Consider the following 27,406-nt stretch of genomic DNA (forward strand, 5'->3'; position numbering starts at 1 on the left):
TAATGTAAAGCGGAAAAAGCTACTGGTCCAAAACATACAGGAAATCCAGGACTCAATGAGAAGATCAAACCTAAGGATAATAGGTATAGAAGAGAGTAAAGACTCCCAGCTCAAAGGACCAGTAAATATCTTCAACAAAATCATAGAAGAAAACTTCCCTAACCTAAAAAAAGAGATACCCATAGGCATACAAGAAGCCTACAGAACTCCAAATAGATTGGACCAGAAAAGAAACACCTCCCGTCACATAATCAAAACACCAAACGCACAAAATAAAGAAAGAATATTAAAAGCAGTAAGGGAAAAAGGTCAAGTAACATATAAAGGCAGACCTATCAGAATCACACCAGACTTCTCGCCAGAAACTATGAAGATCTCGCCAGAAGATCCTGGACTGATGTCATACAGACCCTAAGAGAACACAAATGCCAGCCCAGGTTACTGTATCCTGCAAAACTCTCAATTAACATAGATGGAGAAACCAAGATATTCCATGACAAAACCAAATTTACACAATATCTTTCTACAAATCCAGCACTTCAAAGGATAATAAATGGTAAAGCCCAACATAAAGAGGCAAGCTATACCCTAGAAGAAGCAAGAAACTAATCGTCTTGGCAACAAAACAAAGAGAATGAAAGCACACAAACATAACCTCACATCCAAATATGAATATAACGGGAAGCAATAATCACTATTCCTTAATATCTCTCAACATCAATGGCCTCAACTCCCCAATAAAAAGACATAGATTAACAAACTGGATACACAACGAGGACCCTGCATTCTGCTGCCTACAGGAAACACACCTCAGAGACAAAGACAGACATTACCTCAGAGTGAAAGGCTGGAAAACAATTTTCCAAGCAAATGGTCAGAAGAAGCAAGCTGGAGTAGCCATTCTAATATCAAATAAAATCAATTTTCACTAAAATTCATCAAAAAAGATAAGGAAGGACACTTCATATTCATCATGACTTTTAGTTGAAAATTGATTTTATTTGATATTAGAATGGCTACTCCAGCTTGCTTCTTCTGACCATTTGCTTGGAAAGTTGTTTTCCAGCCTTTCACTCTGAGGTAGTGTCTGTCTTTGTCTCTGAGGTGTGTTTCCTGTAGGCAGCAGAATGCAGGGTCCTCGTTGCGTATCCAGTTTGTTAATCTATGTCTTTTTATTGGGGAGTTGAGGCCATTGATGTTGAGAGATATTAAGGAATAGTGATTATTGCTTCCCGTTATATTCATATTTGGATGTGAGGTTATGTTTGTGTGCTTTCATTCTCTTTGTTTTGTTGCCAAGACGATTAGTTTCTTGCTTCTTCTAGGGTATAGCTTGCCTCTTTATGTTGGGCTTTACCATTTATTATCCTTTGAAGTGCTGGATTTGTAGAAAGATATTGTGTAAATTTGGTTTTGTCATGGAATATCTTGGTTTCTCCATCTATGTTAATTGAGAGTTTTGCAGGATACAGTAACCTGGGCTGGCATTTGTGTTCTCTTAGGGTCTGTATGACATCAGTCCAGGATCTTCTGGCGAGATCTTCATAGTTTCTGGCGAGAAGTCTGGTGTGATTCTGATAGGTCTGCCTTTATATGTTACTTGACCTTTTTCCCTTACTGCTTTTAATATTCTTTCTTTATTTTGTGCGTTTGGTGTTTTGATTATGTGACGGGAGGTGTTTCTTTTCTGGTCCAATCTATTTGGAGTTCTGTAGGCTTCTTGTATGCCTATGGGTATCTCTTTTTTTAGGTTAGGGAAGTTTTCTTCTATGATTTTGTTGAAGATATTTACTGGTCCTTTGAGCTGGGAGTCTTTACTCTCTTCTATACCTATTATCCTTAGGTTTGATCTTCTCATTGAGTCCTGGATTTCCTGTATGTTTTGGACCAGTAGCTTTTTCCGCTTTACATTATCTTTGACAGTTGAGTCAATGATTTCTATGGAATCTTCTGCTCCTGAGATTCTCTCTTCCATCTCTTGTATTCTGTTGGTGATGCTTGTATCTACGGCTCCTTGTCTCTTCCTTTGGTTTTCTATATCCAGGGTTGTTTCCATGTGTTCTTTCTTGATTGCTTCTATTTCCATTTTTAATTCCTTCAACTGTTTGATTGTGTTTTCCTGGAATTCTTTCAGGGATTTTTGCGATTCCTCTCTGTAGGATTCTACTTGTTCTCTAAGGGAGTTCTTCATGTCTTTCTTGAAGTCCTCCAGCATCATGATCAAATATGATTTTGAAACCAGATCTTGCTTTTCTGGTGTGTTTGGATATTCCATGTTTGTTTTGGTGGGAGAATTGGGCTCCGATGATGCCATGTAGTCTTGGTTTCTGTTGCTTGGGTTCCTGCGCTTGCCTCTCACCATCAGATTATCTCTAGTGTTACTTTGTTCTGCTATTTCTGACAGTGGCTAGACTGTCCTATAAGCCTGTGTGTCAGGAGTGCTGTAGACCTGTTTTCCTCTCTTTCAGTCAGTTATGGGGACAGAGTGTTCAGCTTTCGGGCGTGTAGTTTTTCCTCTCTGCAGGTCTTCAGCTGTTCCTGTGGGCCTGTGTCTTGAGTTCACCAGGCGGGGTGCTGCCCTCGGGCTCTGTGTGGCGGCAGCAACCAGGAAGACCTGTGCCGCCCCTTCTGGGAGCTTCAGTGCACCAGGGTTCCAGATGGCCTTTGGTGTTTTCCTCTGGCGTCCGAGATGTATGTACAGAGAGCAGTCTCTTCTGGTTTCCCAGGCTTGTCTGCCTCTCTGAAGGTTCAGCTCTCCCTCCCACGGGATTTGGGTGCAGAGAACTGTTTATCCGGTCTGTTTCCCTCAGGTTCCGGCGGTGTGTCAGGCAGGGGTCCTGCCGCACCTGGGCCCTCCCCCATGGGAGCCCAGAGGCCTTATACAGTTTCCTCTTGGGCCAGGGATGTGGGCAGGGGTGGGCAGTGTTGGTGGTCTCTTCTGCTCTGCAGCCTCAGGAGTGCCCACCTGACCAGGCGGTGAGGTCTCTTTCCCACGGGGTCTGGGAGCAGAGAGCTGCTGCGGGCCGGGATCCGAGGGCGTGGGACCTCCGGCAAACACAGGACGTGTCCGGTCCTAGATGAACTCTGCCTCTGTGTGTCCCAATCTCACCAGGCAGCTCTCTTGCAGCAGACAAGTTGGTCTTACCTGTGGTCCCGAGGCTCAAGTTTGCTCTCGGGGTGCTGCCCAAGGGCTCTCTGCGGCGGCAGCAACCAGGAAGACCTGTGCCGCCCCTTCCGGGAGCTTCAGTGCACCAGGGTTCCAGATGGCCTTTGGTGTTTTTCTCTGGCGTCCGAGATGTATGTACAGAGAGCAGTCTCTTCTGGTTTCCCATGCTTGTCTGCCTCTCAGAAGGTTCAGCTCTCCCTCCCACGGGATTTGGGTGCAGAGAGCGACATTTTGTCATCTTATGGTCTGCATTACATATGCCCAAGATCTTCTGGCTTTTAGAGTCTCTGTTGAGAAGTCTGGTGTACTTGTGATAGGTCTCACTTTATATGTTACATGACATTTTTTTACATTATCACTTTTAATTTCCCCTTTTTTTGGTTCTGTTCATTTGGTGTTTTAATTACTATGTAAGGGGAGGAGTGGTTTTTGGGTACAATTAACTTGACATTCTGTAGGCTTATATAGGCTTATGGCTTTCACTTTCTTTAGGTAAGGGAAAATTTCTTCTATGATTTTGTTGAAGATATTTACTGGCCCTTTGAATTGGATATCCTCACTCTTCTAAACCTATTATTCTGGGGTTTGGTATTTTCATTATTTTCCTGAATTTTCTGATATTTGTATTCAAAAGCCATCCATATTTAACTTAGATCTGGGTTTTGTTGTTTGTCTGTGACCCCTGGACCCCATCATTTCCATGAGCAGCACTTTGGGCAATGAGAAAGGGTCAGGAATGGTGAGCTCTTGCCATAAAGTATATGAAAAGAGGGAGATGAATTCATTTGTATCAAGTACCAGCAGTCTCCTGGATGGTTTTGGTTTGCTGATGGCCATAGGGAATAGCTTGAAAAGCCCAGTTTTGATATTTCTTGGGGTTCCCATAATGGTGCACTCAGACATGCCTGGAAACAAAGAGATTACTTCTCAGAGAGCTTGATTTAAATAATAGAGACAGCATTATGCTGCATTAAGTTACGTTTCAGGATATTTGATTACACTGTGAACTCCAGGAATGTATTATTTACTGAAAAACTATTGCATGGTATTTCTGAGCCACGGCACAGGTCTTTAACCCAAGTACTACTTCTTCTTCTTCTTCTTCTTCTTCTTCTTCTTCTTCTTCTTCTTCTTCTTCTTCTTCTTCTTCTTCTTCTTCTTCTTCTTCTTCTTCTTCTTCTTCTTCTTTTTCCTCTTCTTCTTCTCCTCCTCTCTTCTTCTTCTTCTTCTTCTTCTTCTTCTTCTTCTTCTTCTTCTTCTTCTTCTTCTTCTTCTTCTTCTTCTTCTTCTTCTTCTTCTTCTTCTTCTTCTTCTTCACTGTAAATAAGGACTTTTTGTGGTATGGCTCACCCTACCACAGACCTTTAGTTCAGAGAAAAAAATCTACTCCAGGTCCAGTGTAGATCAAGGAACAAGTTGAAAGGAAATGAACATAATGAAACCAATGGAAGGTCTTTGTGTTGAAGGATATTTAAGAAAAGGTGGGGAGGGAAAAAGAATTCTCTCATTCTGGGAGGTCAGTGAATTAGGAAGGACAGCTGGGAGGTATACTTAACTCTTTCTCCTGACAGGTTTTCACCCAGGCATCTGACTTCTGAGACATCATTGGTAAAATTAAACGTCTGGAATTTTTTATTGTAAAAGAACACATTGGCTCTGCAACTTTTTGCTCCGCGCTACGTCTTGCCAGCAAGAACGACGCGGGACACAAAGGATCCTTCTGCAGAAAAGCTTTAATGCATCTTGAGAGCGAGAGCATAAGCTTACAATACGGAGACCCCGAGTGAGGAAAAACCATCCCTTATATAGGAAACTATCCTCGCCTAGGATGTGTCACTCTCTGGTTGGTCGCTGCCAAACGTGCCAGATGACGTACCACAACATACGTGTCCCCTTGAGTGAGGAATTTACCAGGCGCTTGCGTATTGCCCTTTTTACTAGGTGCATCCTGCCGGATATCAGTGCCATCTTACAATGGAGAATGTGAGGGCAGCTCTCCACATCTCCCCCTTTTCTGTTTTTTAAGCAAATAGGACACCCATAAATAGGAGGGTGAAGACAGAAGTCATATCCTCGCACAAAGTTGGTGAACCTGTACAAGAGAGATACCCTTAAGCTGTTGTTGGGACGCAGGGCACTCCCGACCGATTGCACTGCCATTTTTCGAGGGAGGGAAAACTGGGGCAGATACCCTCATGTAATATGACATGCCTTCCAGGAAGCGTGTTTGGTAGAACTTCCCTGTGCGATGCTAAGCTCGTCACCCCTCATGGGCTGCTCAAGCTGGACACTCTAATCCTGTGCAATGAACCGAGGTTCTAGGAGTGCAAGAGCTGTCCAGTCGTTGACCTATTGCTTGAGCATGGTCAACCAAATATCGGCTGACGCTCCTTGTTCAAGGGCTACAAGCTCCTGGGCGATCACAATTTTGTCCCTCTTTGTTTGAAATCTCAATTTGCAAAGCAACCAGAGGAGTAACACTAACCCGCAGCAGAGGACTGCTCCAAAAAGTCCCACCCCCACCCATTCCTTAAAATAAGAGACTGCTGAGGTGATCCAGGATGACAATCCTTCTGTCAAAGACAGATCCAGTCGGGTAGAATTTACTTGAATGATGGCTGCTCTCAATTCCCTAAGCGTCTGCTCAAAATCCGAGGTCCAATTCTGTAACAAATGCTGTAAAAGGGTTTTAGACAAATTGGCAGCTTTGGTAAATTGTTCATACTGTATAGATGTGACACAAAGGCCGGGGAGCTTTTGTTCACAGCCAAGCTGGGCCAGTTGCCATAGAATGTCTAGCTGCTCTTGGACCAGATCTATACATTGGTTAACAAGCATGAGGCCTCCTTGTATCTGAGTATTAGCTGAGGCCTGTCTGTCCAGAGCCACAGAGACGGTAGCCGATAAATCATTGATAGTTTGGGTTGTCTGTACTGAGTTTGACAAGGCCAATGCCGAAGCAGTAACCGAGGCAGCAACTGCCGTTGTAGCAATAATGCCAACAATAATTGCAGAAATGCCAAAATCTCTCTTTCCTCTAAATAAGGTCAGGGTCCCCGGAGTCTCAACAGGGACCGGGATAAAGCGAGGCATGCGGGTAACTATCGCTATGGAATATTGGCTAGCATCCCAGCACAGGGCATAAAAACATGAACCGTCTATACAATTCAGTTTAGAAACTTTAGTGGCATTACTTATAATCCACACAAATCACAAGACACAAACCAGAGCAGGGTTAAACCCCGTGCTCCAGTAAGGTTTATATTTTATATGAGTAGCTGTCCAGACAGAGGCTGAAGGGTGGATATTCCCCGTCCAGGAAAATGATAACCGTCCCTTTTCGCCCTTTCCTCCAAATAGCATCGCCATGGGCATAAGATCAGTGCAGCTACCATTAACGCCACAAAGCATCCATTGATCAAAGGGATTATTATTGGACCGTCTAGGATCAATGGTGGTGAAGTTCACTCTGCCTCCCAAGTCAGGGGAGAAGGAAAAAAAATTCTGGACTGCCCAGGCAGAGTCCCGGGACTGGCAACCAGTCCAAGGCAAAGTAAGTTCTTCATCCTGGGTCCCTCTACAAAAGGGTGCCAACTTTGGTTGACGGAGAGGGCAGGTGGAGGAGTTAATGTAAGGCCACCAACCATAGAGAACTGTGGCGTTAGCCACAATGTCTTCCTCACCAGTTCCCCATGTGGCCTCCCTTAACCAAGCAGAAGATTGATTACTCAACATAATGCAAGGAAGATCAAAAAATGTTTTGTTGAATATGCCAAAACAAAGGCTGCCCTTAAGGGGAATAGTCCTATTTTCTTTTACTTGCTCTATATGGGAATCTAATGGTAAATAGGCTAGTCCCAATTCTTTGTTGGTAGTAAAGAAACATGGAAACACTTGGGCATTATACATCACCGGCATCGGGAGGGGGAAGGTTGACATTATTCCCCACCGTAGTTTGCTCTGCACTTTTATTGGCACTCCCTGGATCAGCATGAGGATCACCAGAGTTGTCATCTTCTTGGTCCTCTGTCTTGATATTCCGAGTAAGTTGTCCCGGAACCCAAACTGGATTTTCATTAAGCTCCCCTGGATCTTATCAAAACAGGATCTGGGCCCTTCCATTCATTTGTCAATAAATCCTTCCATTTGACTAATTCTTTTTTCCTTTTGGGCTCTGAGCAATGTCACTCAGCCGCTGTTTGCCCAGCTTCATCAAGATTTAAAAAATTTAAGGTAAAAAGGGCCAAAGCAGTGGCCACTCGGGGTGTTGGGGGGAGTTCTATCATAATTCCCCCTGTTTGTTTTATTAAATATGATTTGAGCGTCTGATGAGCGCACTCTCTGATTCCCTGTCCTTGAGGGTTGTAGGGCAGGCCCGTCAGATGAGTAACCTGCATCTGAGCACAAAACTGACGGAATTTTTGAGATGTATAGGCGGGGCCATTGTCAGTTTTTACACATCTTGGCTTTCCCCAAGCACTCCATGCTTCAAGGCCGTGCTGAATGACATGTGTTGTTTTTTCTCCTGTAAGTGGGGTGGCATGTAGAATGCCAGAACATGTATCTATAGATACATGCACATACTGTAATTTTCCAAAAGTAGAATTATGAGTAACATCCATTTGCCAGATTTGCAATGGCTGTATTCCTCTCGGGTTGACCCCGATATGAGGAACTGGGAGGAACTGGCAGCACTGTTGGCATTGGGTGACTATATCACATGCCTCTTTTCTAGTTATAGAGAAGCGGCGGCGTAAAGTTTCCGAGGTAACATGGAAATTGCCATGAAAGGTTTTAGCGGCCTCTAGAGGAGAGGCCAGGGCCACAGCTATCATTTTTGTGGCTTTGTCAGCCAAATCATTCCCTGAACTCATTGGACCAGGGAGTCCAGAATGGGCCCGTATATGAGTAATATATACAGGGAATCTCCTATTTATTAAAATAATTTGGAATTTTTGGAAAATCTCTGCTACCTTGCTAGTTGTTTTAATTACGCCGGCAGTTTCAAGAATATTAACAGCATTGACCACATAAAAGGAATCTGAAACAATATTTAGAGGCATCTGGAATTTTTCAAGGACCTCCATGACCACTAGGCATTCTACCACTTGGGGTGAGGTTTCAAAATATTGTCATGAGAACACTTGGGAATTTACCACATATGCTCCCACCCCTGTTTTTGACCCATCCGTATACACTGTTATCCCTTCTTTTAACGGTCTGTGGGATGTGACGCGAGGGAAAACAACAGGTTTTGATCTAGCAAAACATAATAGGGGATGTTTAGGATAATGATTATCTATCTTCCCTGTAAAGGATGTGAGCAACACTGCCCAATCATCGGAGGTAGCGGCTAGAGTTTGGACCTGATAGGGTGTATATGTGATAATCAAGGATTGGGGTAGAGTCCCAAAATGACAGATGGCAGCTTTTAGGCCCTTAATAGCCAGATGTGCTACTGCGGCTGGATACCAATCAATAGTCTTCACAGGGGAAGCATGTGGATGGATCCATAATAGTGGACCTTGTTGCCATAAAACTGCAGTGGGCAAATCCTTGGTATCTAATACACAGAGTGAAAAAGGTAGAGACCAATCAATGCGTTGCAATTGGGCCTGTTTTATGGCATCTTCTACTTTTAGTAAGGCCTTGGTTGCAGCGGGAGTTAGCACACGAGGGGAGGTAATGTGGCCGTCCCCTTCCAATATTTCAAACAAGGGTTTTAATTCCACGGAGGGGATTTTTAAAAATGGTCTCAACCAGTTAATATCCCCCAAGAGCTTCTGAAAATCATTGAGAGTATGGAGGTGGTCTCTATGAATTTCCAATTTCTGGGGTATAATCTTATCAGGGAGAATGATGGATCCTAAAAAATGGCCTGTATCAGCAATTTGGACCTTCTCTGTAGTAATATGTAAATCCCATTGTTTAAGGGTTTTTTGTAATAAGGGATAGGCTTGTTTAAGTAATTCTAAATCTTTATGACACATCAAAACGTCATCCATGAAATGAACCAATAATAAATTTGGATAGGTCTCCTTGACTGGTTTGAGGGCTTCCTGAACATATAATTGACACATTGTGGGGCTGTTGGTCATGCCCTGAGGTAGGACCTTCCACTGATATCTTTTATCAGGTTCAGTATGATTAATTGATGGGACAGTAAATGCAAATCTGGGCCTATCAGGGGGGTGAAGCGGAATAGAGAAAAAACAATCCTTAATATCTATTATTACCAAATTCCAATCTTTTCGTAGGGCCGAGAGTATAGGAAGGCCCCGCTGAATGGGTCCAAGGGATTCCACCTGATCGTTAATGGCCCTCAAATCATGGAGTAATCGCCATTTTCCTGGCTCCGAGAACAAATACCATAGCCTCAACAAATCCTTCCCAAGGCGGTGACAACCCCAGACCAAAGTCCAAGAAAGGCATGCCTCTCCGAACGTACCTGCCTGGAGTTCTGAATCCTCCTTGTCACCAAGGGGTCTCCGAAGGTGCTGACGATGGCGAAGTCTTTTTCCCGGGTTTTTGGCACCAATTGCCCCGTGCTACGTCTCGCCAGCAAGAACGACGCGGGACACAAAGGATCCTTCTGCAGAAAAGCTTTAATGCATCTTGAGAGCGAGAGCATAAGCTTACAATACGGAGATCCCGAGTGAGGAAAAACCATCCCTTATATAGGAAACTATCCTCACCTAGGACGTGTCACTCTCTGGCTGGTCGCTGCCAAACGTGCCAGATGACGTACCACAGCATATGTGTCCCCTTGAGTGAGGAATTTACCAGGCGCTTGCGTATTGCCCTTTTTACTAGGTGCATCCTGCCGGATATTGGCGCCATCTTACAATGGAGAATGTGAGGGCGGCTCTCCACAACTTTTGGCAATGCCCATGGACAGAGAGATCATGCCTACTGTGGACCAAATGAGAAGCTATCCGATATTGGTAAGTCACCTGAGAAGTCCACACTGACAGAGACTGAATGGAAAGCACCATAATAGAAGGCTTTAGGATCATGTATACTGCTAATGTAGATAGAAGCAGAAAATGAAAAGCTAAATGACTTCACGGCAATTAGTTCAATTCTGATTATGATTATTTCATACTGGTATTTGATAGTTTATTCTTTTTTTATTTTTTTTATTATTAACTTGAGTATTTCTTTTTTTTTTCAATCAAATAAATAATATTGACAAGAGTATTCCTTCAACAGCCACAAATACTTGGTGATAAGGACAACAGTGGTCATTGGCCCAGCCCTTCTCCAGGAACACTGTTTTGATTGTGTACTTTTGTGTCTCCCCGGGCATGGGCATGCTCTGCTGGGGCAGCTTCCACCTGAGCCCACGAGGACAGGGACTCATGCACAGTGATGGTATGCTCCTCCATCTGGCGCTGTAGACTGTCCATTTCCTGCTTGAGCTGCTGCAAACAGCTGTTGAGATTCTTCAGGGGCTCCTTGCTCACAGCGGGTGGGGGCCTCAGCAGCTCCTCCAGCAGTGAGGCTGGGACAGGGCAGTCTGGTATCTTGATGGGTGTTGCTGGACTGGATGAGCTGGACTCACCTTTTGGCTCTTTCTTCTTGGCTGCACCGCGGCGGAGATCCAGCTTGAGCTGTTGGTTCTGCTGCAGCAGAGTCTTCATGTTGTTCTTCAGTTCAGACACTTTGGCTTGAAGCATAAACTTATCCTTCTGGGTCTCAGACAGATCTTCCTGAACCGTTTCCAACTCAGACTTGATAGTCTGCAGTGTCTGTTGTGTACCCTCGAGTTCTTTCTTGCCCTGGTGCTCTGTCAAGTCAAGCTGCTGCTTCAGGGACTGAATCTCTCATTCTTTCTGATCCAATTCCCATTTGAGATCTTCCATCTCTTGGCTCCCTGTTGGTTGCTGGCTCCTCTGTTCTTCGAGCTTCTTCTGCAGGAGCTGGAGCTGGGTCCTAGCTTCTGCCAGCTCAGTCTGGAATTGAGCGATTTCTTGAGAATGCTTTCCCTCCTGAATCTGGAGCTCATCCACCTCGGCCTGCAGTGTCTGTACCAGGTGTTCTTTGGCCTGCAATTCTTTCTTCACCTCACTCAGCTCCAAAGTTGCTGCCTTAAAGTGGCGGCGGTTGTGCCCAGCTTCCACCCTGGCAGCAGCCATCTGTTCCTTCAGGCTGCTCACTTCCGTCTTTTCTTTCTCTAATGAGATTTGTAAGGCTTGGACAAGTTGCTTCATCTGGCGATCCTCCTCCTCTTTGCGCTGTAAAACTGCCTGCACCTGGAGATTCAGCTGCACCAGGTCAGCTTCCCTCTTGGCTAGTGCAGTTTCCAGAATGCTGTTGTGCTCCCGCAAAGCCGCATTAGATTGTCCAAGGCCGGTGAGCTTCCCTCGCTCATGTTCTAACTCCAGAGCTAGCTTCTTATTTGACTCTTCAAGACGTTTTATCTTCCATCTGAAGCCTCTGGATTCTTGAAGCTCATCCTCGAGCTCCAGCACCTTCTCCCGGGACTCTTCCAACTCCTGGCTAGTCATCGTGATCACCTCCTGTAACTCCTTCTCCAGCAGTATTTTGCTTTGGCCAACATTCTGCAGTTCCACCTCCAGAGCATGAATCTTCTCATGTAGAGCAGGGTCACTGCTGCCACCTGTGCTCTGAGCTCTGAGCTGGTTCAGCTCCGCATCTGTGGCCTCCTTGTTAGCCAGAGCCTCCTGTAGGCGACGGCTGAGAATGCTCACAGCATTCTCGTAAGCCTTGTGCTTAGTCTTCATCTCCTTCTGGGCACTGGTCAGATCTGAGCCCAGCCGCTTCATCTTCTGCTTCTGTTCTGTGATGGCCTTCTTGGCCTCTTGCTGCAGCTCCTCTATTTGTTTCTTTAGTGTCTCATTGGCCTCAGTAAGGGCTATCATCTGCTCTTTGTCAAACTTCAAAGACTGCAGGTGAATCTCCATTTCATCTCGCTCTTTCTGCACCGACTGGAGATGCCCCTCAAGCTCTGCCATCTGCTGGTGAACCAGGGACATGTCCTTCTGCAGCCGTGAGTGCTCTACTTCCACAGTCTTCTTCTCTCCATGCAGCTTGATCAGCTCCTGCCTCAGTTCCTTCATCTCTGAGTCCAGGCGTTTTTTGGTAGCTTTCAGCTCATTGATGAGTTGGTCTTTAGAAGCAGCATCTCGCCGATAGGCCTCTACCATCACCTTTTGCTGAAGAAACTGCTCCTTTACTTTCTGCATCTGTTTTCTCAATGTGGCTGTCTCTTGCTGCAAGTGTTCCACCTGGTTGGACTTGACAGCCACATCTTGTCTCAATTGTTCTAAAAGTCCTGATGTCTCCTCAGTATCTTCTTCCAAACACCGTGCTCCTCTGTCAAGTTCCTCCTTGTCACTCCTGGCTGAGTGCAGAGCCACTTCTAAGACAATCTTCTCATTCTGCAAGAAGTGAATGGCATCCTCCCTGGAGTCAGCCTCTCTCTGAAGCTCTTCCAGCCTTGCTTGTAGCTCATCATAACGTGTTTGCAGGTCATCGAGGGACTGCCCTTTGGCCTGTAGAGCCTCCTGTGTCGATGTAAGCTGCTTTATCACATCTAGATGCTCCTGCTGAAGTGCTGCCAGCTGCTGATCTCGCTGGAACAATGTCAACTTCACCTGTTCCAACTGTTGCTCCAGGGACGCTGCTGCATCCGCCACTTTCTGTAACTGTTCCCGTTCACCTTCAAATTCTTCCAGCTTCCTTTGGAGGTCTTCTTCCACCATTGTCTTCGCCTCCCGAATCTGTACAAATGCTGCCTCCTGATCTAACATGTCAGCCTCAATGCTCTGGAGCTGAACAGCTATGCGCTCTTTTTCCTTGATGGATCTGTGCTGAGTTTCTGTTAGCTGATGCGATAGGGACACATTCTCAAGTTTCAGGTGCTCCAAAAGGCCCGCTTGAGTCATCTGTCCGACCTGGATGTGGGCCATCTCTCCTTGCAGCCTGACTCTGGCCTCCTGGGCCAAAGCAAGCTGCTGTTGGTACCACTGCCGGGCCTGCTGCAAAGAAGTGATTTCAGCCTGTGATGCTTGTAGTTTGCTGGTCAGTGTTGTGCGCTCCAGCTGTACTTGCTGGAGCTGGCTCTGTAGCGCTGTCATCTGCTGCCGCAGGTCATGAACTGTGTTGTCCTTGCTAAGGATGTTTCTCTGCATGGCCTCCACTTTGGCCATCAGTCTCTGATACTGCTCCTCTGCCACTTGTAGGTCATTGTTTGACGATGCCAGGCTGGCATTTTTAGCTTCTAGCATGTTCTGCAGGTCAGTCATAGCCCGCTCCAAATCCCAGCAAGACTGCTTCAAAGTGTCCACTTCAGAACTAAGGGAGTCTTGCTTCTGCTGGCTGCTGTGACTGTGTTCCACCTGTGCCTGTAGCCTTGTGCTCAGGGCAGCAAGCTGGGCCTGTAGCTCAGCCTTCTCTTGAAGTGCCTGACTGGCTTCTAATGACAAAGCCTCCACCTGTCCTTCAAGTCTCCTCTTATCTTTAAGGATCTGCAACAATTCTTCCTGTGGTTCAGCAAAAGAGCTCTCCATGGACACACTGCTGCAGATGCTGTCTCTGCGGCTCTGCACCTCCCCATTGGCTTCCTGGTTCTGATCTTGGTGCTGGGCTGCTGCAGCCTGTAGCACGTCTTTAATCGAAGGAAACTGGCCCAGGGCCTCAGCAGAAATCTCCTGGCCATCAACCACATAAGCTGCTCCTGGTGTGCCGACATTCCCCAGGACAGCACAGGCCCCTCGGGCAGAGAAGCTGCTGTGTGAGGAACTGTCACTCTCATTTCCATCAGCCTCTGACACACTGTCCCCAGCCAGTGAGGCACTCTCTGCACGGTTATCAGTCTCACATGATGGGCTCACTTCAGACACAACTGAAGTGCTACTTCTACTCTGTTTCAGGGAACTTCCAACAGCATCAGCAGTAGAACCAAGGCCACCAGAGTCACTTGGATCTTCAGTTCTATAGTCAGCCAGAGACCGAATCTTGCTTGACTTGGAATTCTTCTTCTCTTTAGAATGTGCCAGCAGCCCTAAGCTGCCTACCTTGGGCCCCCGAGGAACACTGGTACGCAGGAAGGAATATTCTTTTGTCACAGCTACAGCACTGGCCCTTGGCAAGTTTTCTGGATTTAACATGAGCTCAGGATCAAGTGTACTAAAAAGTTTCATTTTAGTTGCCGGCTGACTGGACCTTTCCCGATGGCGCTTAACTCGGTATTGCATCAGCTGCTCTTCCAGGCGCTTCCGGGCCTGCAGTCGGACCTGCTCCTCCTTTTCCAAGGGCAGTGAAGATGCAGTAGAGCACAGTTGTGTTTCTTGCATGGGAAGACTGAGTCTGAGAGACTGCAAAGCTTCTTTTCTAACACTGCCCTCAGCACTAGTTCCCTGAGACTTCCTTAGGTTGTCATGGAAACCATCCACACCTGTAGAGGCATCAGGTCCCACTGGGCTTGTTGTGGGATCAAGAGACAACTGAAGGTCTGGGATCTGCCCATTCTGACAGATGGGCACCTGGCTGGATCTGTCTGGGCTTCCTTCTTCCTTAAAAACTCTGTTTACCTCAACACTGCCATCCTGAGCTGTATCTTGTTGGTCAGGCAGTTGGGCCAAAGAGCCCACAGTTTCCAGTGAGGCTTCAGGGCAAGATGAAATATCACTGCTAGACTTGTTTTCCCAGAGGCCATCCTGTTTGGCTGATGCTCCATCCATGGTCAGGGCAGCCCAGACTAAGAAGACTCTGAGGAGCTACAGGTAACTCTGGATTAAGTTTGCTTTTTGCCATCAGCAACAGCTCAGAGCTTCTAAGAAGGATCTTACTCTGCTTTCCATTTTCAGGGTAAGGTTTAAAGTCTCATAAATGGCTTGAAGTCAAACCAAGCAATACCATGATTCCCGTAGCGGCCCAACCCTGCGGCTCCGGTAGGACGTGGCCGTGCCAACTTGAGTATTTCTTATATACATTTCGAATGTTATTCCCTTTCCCGGTTTCCGGGCAAACATCCCCCTAATCCCTCCCCCTCCCCTTCTTTATGGTTGTTCCCCTCCCCATCCTCCCCCCATTGCCGCCTTCCCCCCAACAATCTAGTTCACTGGGGGTTCAGTCTTAGCAGGACCCAGGGCTTCCCCTTCCACTGGTGCTCTTACTAGGATATTCATTGCTACCTATGAGGTCAGAGTCCATGGTCAGTTCATGTATAGTCTTTAGGTAGTGGCTTAGTCCCTGGAAGCTCTGGTTGCTTGACATTTTTGTACATATGGGGTCTCGAGCCCCTTCAAGCTCTTCCAGTTCTTTCTCTGATTCCTTCAATGGGGGTCCTGTTCTCAGTTCAGTGGTTTGCTGCTGGCATTCGCCTCTGTATTTGCTGTATTCTGGCTTTGTCTCTCAGGAGCGATCTACATCTGGCTCCTGACGGCCTGCACTTCTTTGCTTCATCCATCTTGTCTAATTGGATGGCTGTATATGTATGGGCCAAATGTGGGGCAGGCTCTGAATGGGTGTTCCTTCTGTGTCTGTTTTAATCTTTGCCTCTCTATTCCCTGCCAAGGGTATTCTTGTTTCCCTTTTAAAGAAGGAGTGAAGCATTCACATTTTGATCATCCGTCTTGAGTTTCATTTGTTCTAGGCATCTAGGGTAATTCAAGCATTTGGGCTAATAGCCACTTACCAATGAGTGCATACCATGTGTGTTTTTCTGTGCTTGGGTTACCTCACTCAGGATGATATTTTCAAGTTCCGACCATTTGCCTACGAATTTCATAAAGTCATTGTTTTTGATAGCTGAGTAATATTCCATTGTGTAGATGTACCACATTTTCTGTATCCATTCCTCTGTTGAAGGGCATCTGGGTTCTTTCCAGCTTCTGGCTATTATAAATAAGGCTGCTATGAACATAGTGGAGCACGTGTCTTTTTTATATGTTGGGGCATCATTTGGGTATATGCCCAAGAGAGGTATAGCTGGATCCTCAGGCAGTTCAATGTCCAATTTTCTGAGGAACCTCCAGACTGATTTCCAGAATGGTTGTACCAGTCTGCAATCCCACCAACAATGGAGGAGTGTTCCTTTTTCTCCGCATCCTCACCAGCATCTGCTGTCACCTGAGTTTTTGATCTTAGCCATTCTCACTGGTGTGAGGTGAAATCTCAGGGTTGTTTTAATTTGCATTTCCCTTATGACTAAAGATGTTGAACATTTCTTTAGGTGTAACTATAAAAGCTCAATGGGAAAGTGGAATGCCAAGATGAAAGCCTTAGAATAAAAATAGGGATAGTTATAAAATGGTATAAGAAAGCTCTCTTCCAGGAACTGCCTCACAGTCCAGAGATCAGGGGACCTCGTGTCCACACTGGAACAGAGTGTGCCAAGTTGTGGACGAACTTCCAGGTTAAGGTGCTTGCTTCCCATTCACTCTCCTGCCAGTATACCTTTGTTTTTATTGGATATTTTCTTTACATTTCAATGTTATACACTTTCTAGTTTCCTGTTATTATTCCCTATGTCCCATTCTCCTGTCGCCTGCTTTTATGTTTCCCCATGCACCCATGCACAATTTTCTAGACAGATACCAGGTAACAAAGTTAAAACAGTATCAGATAAAATATCTAAACAGTCCAAAAACTTGTAAAGTAATAGAAGCTGCCATTAAAAGACCCCTCCCCAAAGGCCCAGACAAGACAGGTGTAGTGCAGAATTTTATCAGACCTTCAAAGAATACCTTATACCAATAGTCTTTAAACTATTCCACAAATAGAAACAAGAATTTTTGTTCTATTAAGCCTCAATTGTTCTTATACCTAAACCACAAAATCCCTACAAAGAAAGGGTATTTCAGGCCAATTTCCCTTTTGAATATTGATGCAATAATACTCACTAAAATTCTCTGAAACTGAATCAAAGAACACATCAAGACCATCATTCATCATGATAAGTAGGCTCCATCCCAGGTATACTGGTGTGGGTCAATATAACTAGATCAATCAGTGTAATCCACTATATAAATAAACTAAAGGGAAAAAACCCACGTGATCCTCTCATTAGATACTGAGAAGGCATTTGACAAAATTTAAGACCCCTTGGTTATAAAAGTCTTGGAAAGATTGGAATTCATGACCCATATGTAAACATGGCAAAAGCAATATACAGTAAAGCAGTAGCCAATTTCAAATTAAATGGAGAGAAACTTGAAGCTATGCCATTAAAATCAGGGAGTAGACAAGGCTACCTACTCTCTCTTTACCTATTCCATATAGTACTTGAAGTTCTAGCCAGACCAACTAAACAACAATAGAAGGTCAAAAAGATACAAATTGGAAATGAAGAAGTCAAACTATCACTATTTGCAGATGATATGTTAGAATACTTAAGTGACCATCAAAAACCAAACAGAGAACTCCTGAACCTGATAAACCACTTCAACAAAGAGGTTGAGTAGACAATTCCATCAAACAAGTCAAAGCCTTCCTCTACTCACAGGATAAAGAGGCTGACAAAGAAAATTAGAGAAACATACCCATGACAACAGTCACAAATAATATGAAATCTTCTTGGGTGACTCTAAACAAGCAAGTGAAAAATCTGTATGACAAAAATTTTAAGTGTATGAAGAATGATATCAGAGAAGATCTCAGAAGATGGAAAGACCTCCATACTTGTGGATCAGCAGGATTAATATAGTAAAATGGCCATCTTGCTGAAAGCAATCTGCAAAAGCAGTGCAACCCCCATCAAAATTCTACCTCACTTCTTCATAGAGTGAGAAGGAGCAGTTTGCAAATTCATTTGGTATAACAAAAAGCTCAGGGTAAGTAAAATTATTCTGAACAGCAAAAGAAATTCTGGGGAATCACTGTCCCTAGCCTCAAGCTGTATTACCGAGCAATACTGATAAAACTGTATGGTGTTGGTTTAGAGACAAGAAGATAGATCACTGGAATAGAATGGAAGACCCAGAAATGAACTGACACAACTATGGTCACTTGATGTTTGACAAAGGAGGGACTGACTTTAATTCTGACCCAAGGACCTGGCAGGTGATGTCAGGCCTTGTGATGACACCACATGAGTTGGAAAGCAAATCCACTCTGCTTTCAGAGCAGAACCACTCAAGTCTGCCCCTGGGGTCCTGTGTATGTTTCTTTATGAAGCTGAGTTTGCATAGTATCCAGAGCAGTGGCAGCCATAGCTCACCATGGCTGATCCCAGGGTATACTATTTCATCACCATGATCTTGTGCAACTACAGGGGCCACACGATCCTGGGGAAACTGCTGGTTACAATCAGGCTCCCAAGGAACAGATCTAAGAAGTGCTGGAGACACCTGACCAAATTACTCCATATTATCACAGACTAGAGATGAGGCAGAGATCACTTGTTTGGTGTTGGCTAATACTCAAGCCCATGTCAGCCATCTCAAGTACTGCCAGAGACCCTGTGACAACCTACACTCCTTCAAAGTTAATTTGCTTGGCCGATGCCACTATGCACAGTCCCAGTGGAACCTCTCCAAATATTCTTTCAAAGTTTTCTCAGGACAGAATTTCCATGTCCTGAAGAAGCTTGAACTCTCTGGGCTTAAGCAAGAGGAGCTGGCTGGGATCCTGCTTCAAAATGAACCTTTTTTCATGCCTGAGATATGCAAGAGTAACAAAGGAGAGGATCACAGAGAGATTTGTAGGCAGCCAGAGCCATAGTAGAGACTCTACTTCTGGGAGCATTTCACCAAGTGTAACTGAATTTACTCCAACTGTCTCAGGTCTTATAACCTGATGGAGAGAATGGTGTTGACCATCATGAGGGAGCCTGGGATGAGTTCTGATTGTGATCCAGAATATCCAGAATATCTGCAACAACAATTACACTAGGGGGAGCCCCACTGCCATGAGAGGTCCCCATCCACATCACAGAGGCAGGGCACACAGAGACAGAAGCAAAAGCAGAGACTGCTTCCTTTACTACCATCTAGAATTTCTCTAATCTGTCTCACCTCAGCGATATGGTTCACCTAGCCCAGATGTCACCAGTCTAAGGACTTCCTGGAGGATGAATCTGCAGATGTAACCCAGAAGTACCTGGGGACTCATGACAATGCACATCTTTCTTGATCTCATGTAAGGCTACTGGCATCAAATGAGAGCAAGCTAGGAGTTTTATGAGAATGGGGATCCAGATGGCTTATTTTCTAGGAATCATCCTGATTTTTTGTCATCTTCAGCCTCTGAGGGTGGCTTTCTTCTTGATGCTGCACAAAGAAATGAAGCCATGTCCATGACAATGGGTATGCCAGCTGGACATTGCATGGAGGTCAAGGGCAAGAATGAGGCTCCAGACATTGATCAGGTCCTATATTTAAATAGTTATATTGATGGAGTGACAATGGAAGAAGCAACAGTGTCAGGAATTCTAGGTAAAAGTGCATAGTCTGCAATTAGTACCACTGATTATGCTGTAGAACCAGCAGTTATTGGAGGAAAAGAGGCAGTCTATTCTGGAGTTCAGAGTCTGAGAAGCTAGATCCTGGCTATGCCTGGGGAAACTACTACCCCTTTAAAGGGTATCAACAGACTACCTGAGTTGCCTCTATCTTCCTCAAGCCACTTATTTGCAGCGTCTGTGAGCTCTGGCAAGAACATCACCTATGCCTCTGTGAGCCCATAAGGATGAGATTGGAACCTCCTGAGTACCTCCTATGCTTTAGGATCTTCTATAGTAGTACTACAGATAACTTGCATATAAAAGCAGAAAATGAAAAGCTGGGTGTTTTCACTGCCAATAGCCTGGTATTGATTATGATTATTTCATATTGGTATTTTCTACTTCATTCTTCTTAAAAATAGTGGCTTACTCTACCAGCTAAATACAAAAGTGAGTTGATAAGATAAAAGGCTTGAAAGGTAATTAGAGAGACGCATAAACAAGATTTCAAAAAATACTTAGACACAGCCAGAAGTATTTAGATAAGGGTCTAACAGACTACCACATAAGGACCCTAAATGGGAAACGATCTTTACCAAGCCTACATCCAATAGAAGGCTAATATCCAATATATACAAAGAACTCAAGAAATTAGACTCCAGAGAACCAAATAATCCTATTAAGAAATGATGTATAGAGCTAAATAAAGAATTCTCAACTGAGGAATCTGAAATGGAAGAGAAGCATCTGAAGAAATGTTCAACATCCTTAGTCATCATGGAAATGCAAATCAAAATGTAGCACTCCTCCATCTTTGGTGGAATTACAATCTGGTACTACCATTTTTGATATCAATCTGGTAGTTCCTGAGAAAACTGGAAATAGGTCTACATAAAAAACCAGCTGTACCACTACTAGGCATGTATCTAAAAGATGCTCCAACATATAACAAGGTCATGTGCTTCACTAAGTTCATAGCACCATTATTTATAGTAGCCAGAAGGTGGAAACAACCCAGAGGTCCCCCAATCAAAGAATGGATACAGAAAAGGTGGTACATTTGCAAAATGGAGTACTATTCACCTATTATCATGACGTTTGCTGGCAAATAGATAGAACTAGAAAATATAATTCCTGAGTAAGGTAACATAGACCCAAATGGACCCAAATGTTTATGTACTCATGATCACCAGCTTAAAAGGTCAAAATACCCACAATAGAACTCACATACCATATGAAGCTTAACAAGAAGGAAGACCAAAATGTGTGCACTTCAATCCTACTTAGAAAAGGGAATAAAATAATCATGAGAAGTAGAGGGAGGGAAGGACATAAAAGGCAGGAAAATGCAGGGGCAAGAACAGGTATGGGAAGAGAAAAAAGAAAAGTCTTGAGGGTCAGGAGAATGAATAGAAATATGTAACAGTGGGTGTGAGGAACATGGAGAACCACTAGAAAGACACAGACACCAGGGAAGGAAGAGGTACCCAGGACCCAAAAGGATGGCATCAGCAGAAATACCTAAAAAAAGGGGACATAGAACCTATTGACACTGTATCCAGTACAAAGGCATGGCTCCCAATTGAGGGATGGGGCCACCCAATTTTTCAAAAAAATTTACCCAGAATTGTTCTTACCTAAAGGAAATGCTTCAACAATAAATGGAGCAGACAGTGAATGAAAGGCCATCCAGAGACTGCCCCACATTGGCATCCATCCCATCTTCAGACATCAAACACGGACACTATTGCTCATGCCTAGAAGTACTCTCAGACAGGAGCCTAGTATGGCTGTCCTATGAGAGGCTTTGCTAGCATCTGAGTAAGACAGATGCAGATATAGCCAACCATAAAACTGAGCCTGGGGACTGTGATGGAGGAATTGGACTGGGGGGCACTGATGGAGCTGAAGGAGCCCCATAGGAAGAACAACAATATCAACTAACTGAATCCCTCCAGGACTGCCAGGGCCTAACCAGCAATTGAAGAGTATACATAGATGGGTCCATGGTGCTAGCTACCTATGCAGAATAGGATTGCCTTATCTGGCATTAATGGGAGTCTTTTGGTCTTGGGGAAATGTGTTGCCCCAGGAAAGGGAGATGTTAGAAGAGTAAGGTGGGATTCGGTTGGTGGGTGAGCATCATCTTAGAAGCAAAGAAGAGAGGGGATGTGATGGAAGTTGTAATGGTTTGCATATGCTTGGCCCAGAGAGTGGCACTAATAGAGTGGGCCTCATAGCAGCTGGTGTATGTTGCCTGTTTGGTGCCCAGTGTCTGAGAGATCTCTGTGGTCCAGGTGTGTTGAGGTTGCTGGTCCTCCTAAAGAGTCGACTTCCTCCACAGCTTCTTTGAGCTTTTTCCTCATTCCACCACAGACTTAAGCAGTTCCTGTTCCTTGGTTGGGAGTAAATATTTGCATCTGACTGCTGCAGCTGCTTGCTGGATCTTTCTGAGGGCAGTCATGTCATGACAGGCCACTTTTTGTGAACACACCATCCCCTCAGTAATAGTATTAGGCATCAGGGCCTCCCCTTGAGCTGTACCCTTACTTGGGCTGGTCACTGGATTCCTTTTCCTCAAGGTCAGAGATTTTGACTATAGGAATGCAACCTCATCCCTCCACTTGATTCCCTGTCTTTCTATTAGAGATAGGATCTACAACTTTCCTCACCTCACTGTAGAGCATTTCATCTAAATTCCCTCCCCTTAAGTCCTGAAAGTCTCTCACCTCCCATATTGCTGGTATATTCTAGAGTATTCCCCCACATTCTCCCTCATAAGGTTGCTTGTTTCTTTCTGCTGGTCCTCAGGGCTAGCCCTGCACACTTTGCTACACTCAAATTGTCACATAAAAGAACACACAACACAATAATCTTTGACCAAATTCATAAGATATAATTGCCCACCTAAACATACAAAGCCTAGTACCATCCATCCTTAAAACATTTGTAAGAACCTGTAAAGGTACAGCATAAAATCTTAAAGTCACCTGCCATATTGTCCTGCCACGGCTTCTCTCTCTCTCCCTGTCCTCTCCTTCTTTCCATTCCAGTCTCCACTTCTTCCTTCAAACTTCTCTCCCACCCATCCTTCCTTCTATCCTGTACCTGCCCCTCACCTGTATTTTACAAATTCAGTGGGGAGATGTTTCTGGTGAAGTCACCTGATTCCTGAGTATGTGACTAGGCAGATTTCCTTTGGGCAGTGGAATTAGCATCAAAATACAGATAGCTCCAGGACAAACTACATTTCCCCCTTTTTGTCCAGTTAAAAAGCCTTTTCACTTATATATAAATTGAGTACAATTATTACCATTTTACAATTTATAAAGCATATGATAAACTCAACACCCATTCCATCACTATATCAGTTAAACCGAACATTTATTTATCCATTCCAGCTTAAGAAAGGCTTAAAAATCTATATTATATCTTGGCTAGCTTGTATACTATCTGATAACTATCCAATAAAATATGTATATTCAGAGTTACACAGCCTGATTTGCTATGATACTATAATCTGTCTTCAACCCTGTCAGAAATCTGAGAATGACCAAATATCTGTATACATAGGAAGCCTAACACGGCTTCTAGAACTGCAAGGTTGTAGAGACAAATCTCCACTGGCACAGTACCGTTAGCAACATGTGAGCACAAGTCTTCAGCCTTCTGGCCCAAAATCAACTGTCAGACTCTTGAAATGCAGATTTTGAAGGGCTGATCACCCTGTCTTGGCAGAGTTTATCAGTCAACTATTCTGCATAATTTGTCCTTTTCTGGACAATATCAGTCTGCAGATGAAACAGGCAGTTTTGTCTAGTGGCTGCCTAGCCACAAAGTATTGCCTCATCTGGAGATAGAGATGTTCAAATTCTTCATTAAATCTGCCAAAGTGGAACTGTTAGGAGCATATGTCTCAACAAAAGATAAATAACTTTAAATCTCAAATTTTGTGGATTTTTGACGTTTTTGAAAAACCATCTACCTATATAAGACAATCTGTACTGTTGTCGTTATATCTTAATATTATCTTGAAAGTACTCTCCCAAAGTCAGCAATATGTTTGCTATTTGGCCCTTAACTCACCTGTGTATAGTCAACTCAATAGTTTGTAATGACATCAAAAGAAGGACTGGCTCTAAACCTTGTAATTTTAAACTTTTATCAAATAAATTCCATATCAAAGCAGATTTTTAGCTTAGTTAACAAATGAGATTACATCTGAATAACTCAATCTAGCTAATTCCTCCCTGTTAAATTACAACCATTTCTAAATTCCTCATAAAAACAACTTTAGGATAACCACTTTCAGCCCCCCAAAGTCCAGGTAATTGGGGCAACAACTCCTCTATAACTCCTTCAAGCTGTACATGGACGTTGAGATATCCTTGGGGGTAGAGGGTAGGAAGAATGAAGCAAATGCTGTAGCCGATGTGTCCTGACTGGACCCAGCTGAAAGTCATTGAGACCAGAAATCCAAGTAGGCACACTCTGTAAAATACAGCTCTCAAAACAAAAGTTTAGAATCTACACATATTTTTGTTGGATTCTCCTGAATAAATTTTTCAGGCGGTCTACCTCTATCAAATCTGATCAGTATGACTCTGTGAGGGTTCCAGAGCCTAATCACACTTTTTAAAAACACAAGGACAAAATCTTTCTGCCAAAATACTGTGTTCCTTTGTCTGTAACCAGAAAAGCTTGTATCTTGCACTCTCTCCCAGAGTAATAATATAACCATAAAACTCAGTCACACCCATTATGAAGATTAAACAATATTTTAAAAAGGAAGTAAGCTAAACAATGAGCCTGATAGGCTTTTGTACTCTGTGATATAGGGAAATTAGCCCAAAATTCCCGTGGAGCCCATGTTAAGAGATCTGAGCTTCCTGCTGTGGCAGATATAAAAAATAACCACAAACCCTCACTAGCCGGCATCAATGAGCCATGTGGCCTTTAGCAGGGTTATTCATAAAACAAACCAAATACCTTCTATCAATTCCAATATCAATAAGCAACATATCAAACCAGGACTTTAGTCCAAAATATATCCATCTGTTAAGCTCTCTACCCAGAGCCACAGATATTTCTTTAACCTTAATAACTTCTATAATGTATGTCTGCGTTCACTCTCCCTGGTGTTACAGACATTTCATCACAACTCTCTACTTGGAGTTAGGGACCAATTTTTCCCTAAGTTCTGAAATATAGATGAAAATCCCCACCCGATTCAGGTAATCTCTTTATGCTCTTCTTTCTAAAAACAAACTTAATCACCTTTTAATAATACCTGTAATTAAGGAGTAACTTGTCTAACTAGGATTTTAACCCAAAATTCCTGTGGAGCCCACGTTAAAAAGAATATAAGTATCCTGAAAGACTTTCTAAACAACTTTCTTTAAAAAGCAGCTTTTAATCTCTTAAGTCTCTGAGCTGCCATTACTTATCCAACAGCCTGGGACCTACAGCCTGCCAGCCCAGGCTACTTCCCTGTTTCTTTGTTAAATTCTCACACTTGAGATATCACATGACTTAGCATGGCGCTGGCCTCCACTTACTTAGAAAATAAAAACTTTCTCTCAACTCTTAGGATTACTAGTGGATTCTTGTCCATCACATTGGTTTGCCAATGTTGTTGTAAAAATATAAAAAATAAAAGAAATATTGTTGTCTTTTACCTCGCTAGGTCCAGCACCATGGTACACCAAGTTATCTGCTAGATATTTTGGTGGAAATACTCCTCGGCAGCCCAGTGTCTCCTGCTGCTGCACACTTTGCGCCACTCAAATCATCACATAAAAGAACACACAACACAATAATCTTTGACCAAATTTGTAAGATATAATTGCCTACCTAAACATACAAAGCCCAATACCATCCAGCCCTTAAAACATTTATAAGAACCTGTAAAGGTATAGCGTAGAATCTTAAAGTCACCTGCCATGTTGTCCTGCAACAGCTTCTCTCTCTTCCTGTCCTCTCCTCCTTTCCGTTCAAGTCTCCTCCTCTTCCTTCAAACTTCTCTCCCACGCATCCTTCCTTCTCCTTCAGTGACAGGCCTCCTTCTATCCTGTACCTGCCCCTCACCTGTATTTTACAAATTCAGTGGGGAGAAGTTTCTGGTGAAGTCACCTGATTCCTGAGTACGTGAGTAGGCAGATTTCCTTGGGGCAGTGGAATTAGCATCAAAATACAGATAACTTCAGGGCAAACCACAACACCTGTGGCGTGTTGTGGCATCGTGTATACACTCAAGAGTGGTATAGCTGTATCTTCAAAGTAGATTTATTTCCAATGTTCTGAGGAATCTCCAGTTTGATTTCCAGAGTGGTTGTACCAGTCTGCAATCCCACCAGCATTCAAAGAGTTTTCCTTTCTCTTCACATCCTCTCCAGTATCTGCTGTCACCTGAGATTTTTGATCCTAGCCATTCTGAAGGTGGAATCTCAGGTTCTTTTTCATTTTCCTTTTACTCATGGTTAAGATTTTATACCTTTCTTTAGGTGCTGCTCAGCCCTTTGAGATTCCTTTGTTGTGAATTCTTGGTTTAGTTCTATATCCCATTTTTTGATTGACTGTTTGGTTTTTTGGTGTTAAGCTTCTTGAGTTCTTTATATATTGGATATTAGCCCTCTATTGGATATGGGGTTAGTTAAGATTTTTTTTCCCAATCTGTTGGTTTATGATTTGACCTACTGACTATGACTTTGCCTTCCAGAAGCTTTCCAGTTTCATGAGGGCCCATTTATCAATTCTTGATTTTAGAGAGTGATCCATTGGAATTCTGTTTAGGAGATTTCCCCCTGTGTCAATGAGTTCAAGGCTCTTTCTCACTTTCCCATTTATTAGATTCAGTGTATCTGGTTTTATGTAGAGGTCCTAACTCCACTTGGACTTGAGGTTTGTGCAAGGTGACAAATATGAATCAATTTTAATTTTTCTCCATACAGACTGCCAGTTAGAACAGCACCATTTATTGTTATCTATTTACTATTTAACTATTGCTCTGTAGTGTAGCTTGAGGGCAGGGATGGTTATAATGGAAATTGTTTTTGCTATTCTGGGTTTTTTTTGTTTTGTTTTTTTTTTTTTTTTGTTTTGTGTTTTGCTCTTCCAGATGAAAATTAGAATTGCTCTTACAATGTCTTTGAAGAATAGTGTTGGGATTTTGGTGAGGATTGCATTGAATCTCTAGATTCCCTTTTGTAGGATGGCCATTTTTACCATGTTAATGATGCCAATCCATGAGCATGGGAAATCTCTCCATTTTCTGAGTTTTCTTTGATTTTGTTCTTGAGAGTATTGAAGTTGTTGTGATACAGATCCTTAACTTCCTTGGTAGAGTTACCCCAGGATATTTTATGTTATTTCTACGCAGTTGCCTCTTACTAACCATTTAGAAGCACAGTCCTGGAGCCTGGTTTCTCTCATAAGACACTTGGTGACAAGGCAGTCAACTCAGTTCTTCCTAAAGTTGTTGTGTCATTTCATGAAAGGGATTAATTCCTCAACCAGACAGGCTGGCTTACTGATACATAAAGTTATGTTCTCTAAATACTCAGATAGCCACTGACTTTAAAGAAGCAATGGGATGAAACTGTATCGATGCCCTGCTACAAATTCAGATAAGTTAGACACTCCATACCTCCTGATGGTCTTATTAAACCCAATGTACCATCACCAATGCACTGTAAATGTAAAGGCAAGAAGTATACAATTTAAGTCTTGTCATTGCTGTATACTTCCTTAGGGGATAGAGAAGATAATCTTCTGAAAACCTTGACTTTCAAGAACTGAAATCATAAAAAATCGTTTATTTTGCAGAGGCT

At 43.5% G+C, this 27,406-nt stretch overlaps 2 pseudogenes; one reads left to right on the forward strand and one right to left on the reverse strand.

Moving 5' to 3' along the window:
• Window positions 1-10,284: 10,284 nt before the first annotated feature.
• Golga3-ps1 (golgin A3, pseudogene 1) lies at window positions 10,285-15,102 on the reverse strand (annotated as a pseudogene).
• Window positions 15,103-18,354: 3,252 nt separating this feature from the next.
• Window positions 18,355-19,583, forward strand: Zc3hav1-ps7 (zinc finger CCCH-type containing, antiviral 1, pseudogene 7; annotated as a pseudogene).
• The last annotated feature ends 7,823 nt before the right edge of the window (window positions 19,584-27,406 follow it).

This window comes from Rattus norvegicus, chromosome 4 (assembly GCF_021556685.1).
Source record: "Rattus norvegicus strain SHRSP/BbbUtx chromosome 4, alternate assembly SHRSP_T2T, whole genome shotgun sequence".
NCBI classification, from domain to species: domain Eukaryota; kingdom Metazoa; phylum Chordata; class Mammalia; order Rodentia; family Muridae; genus Rattus; species Rattus norvegicus.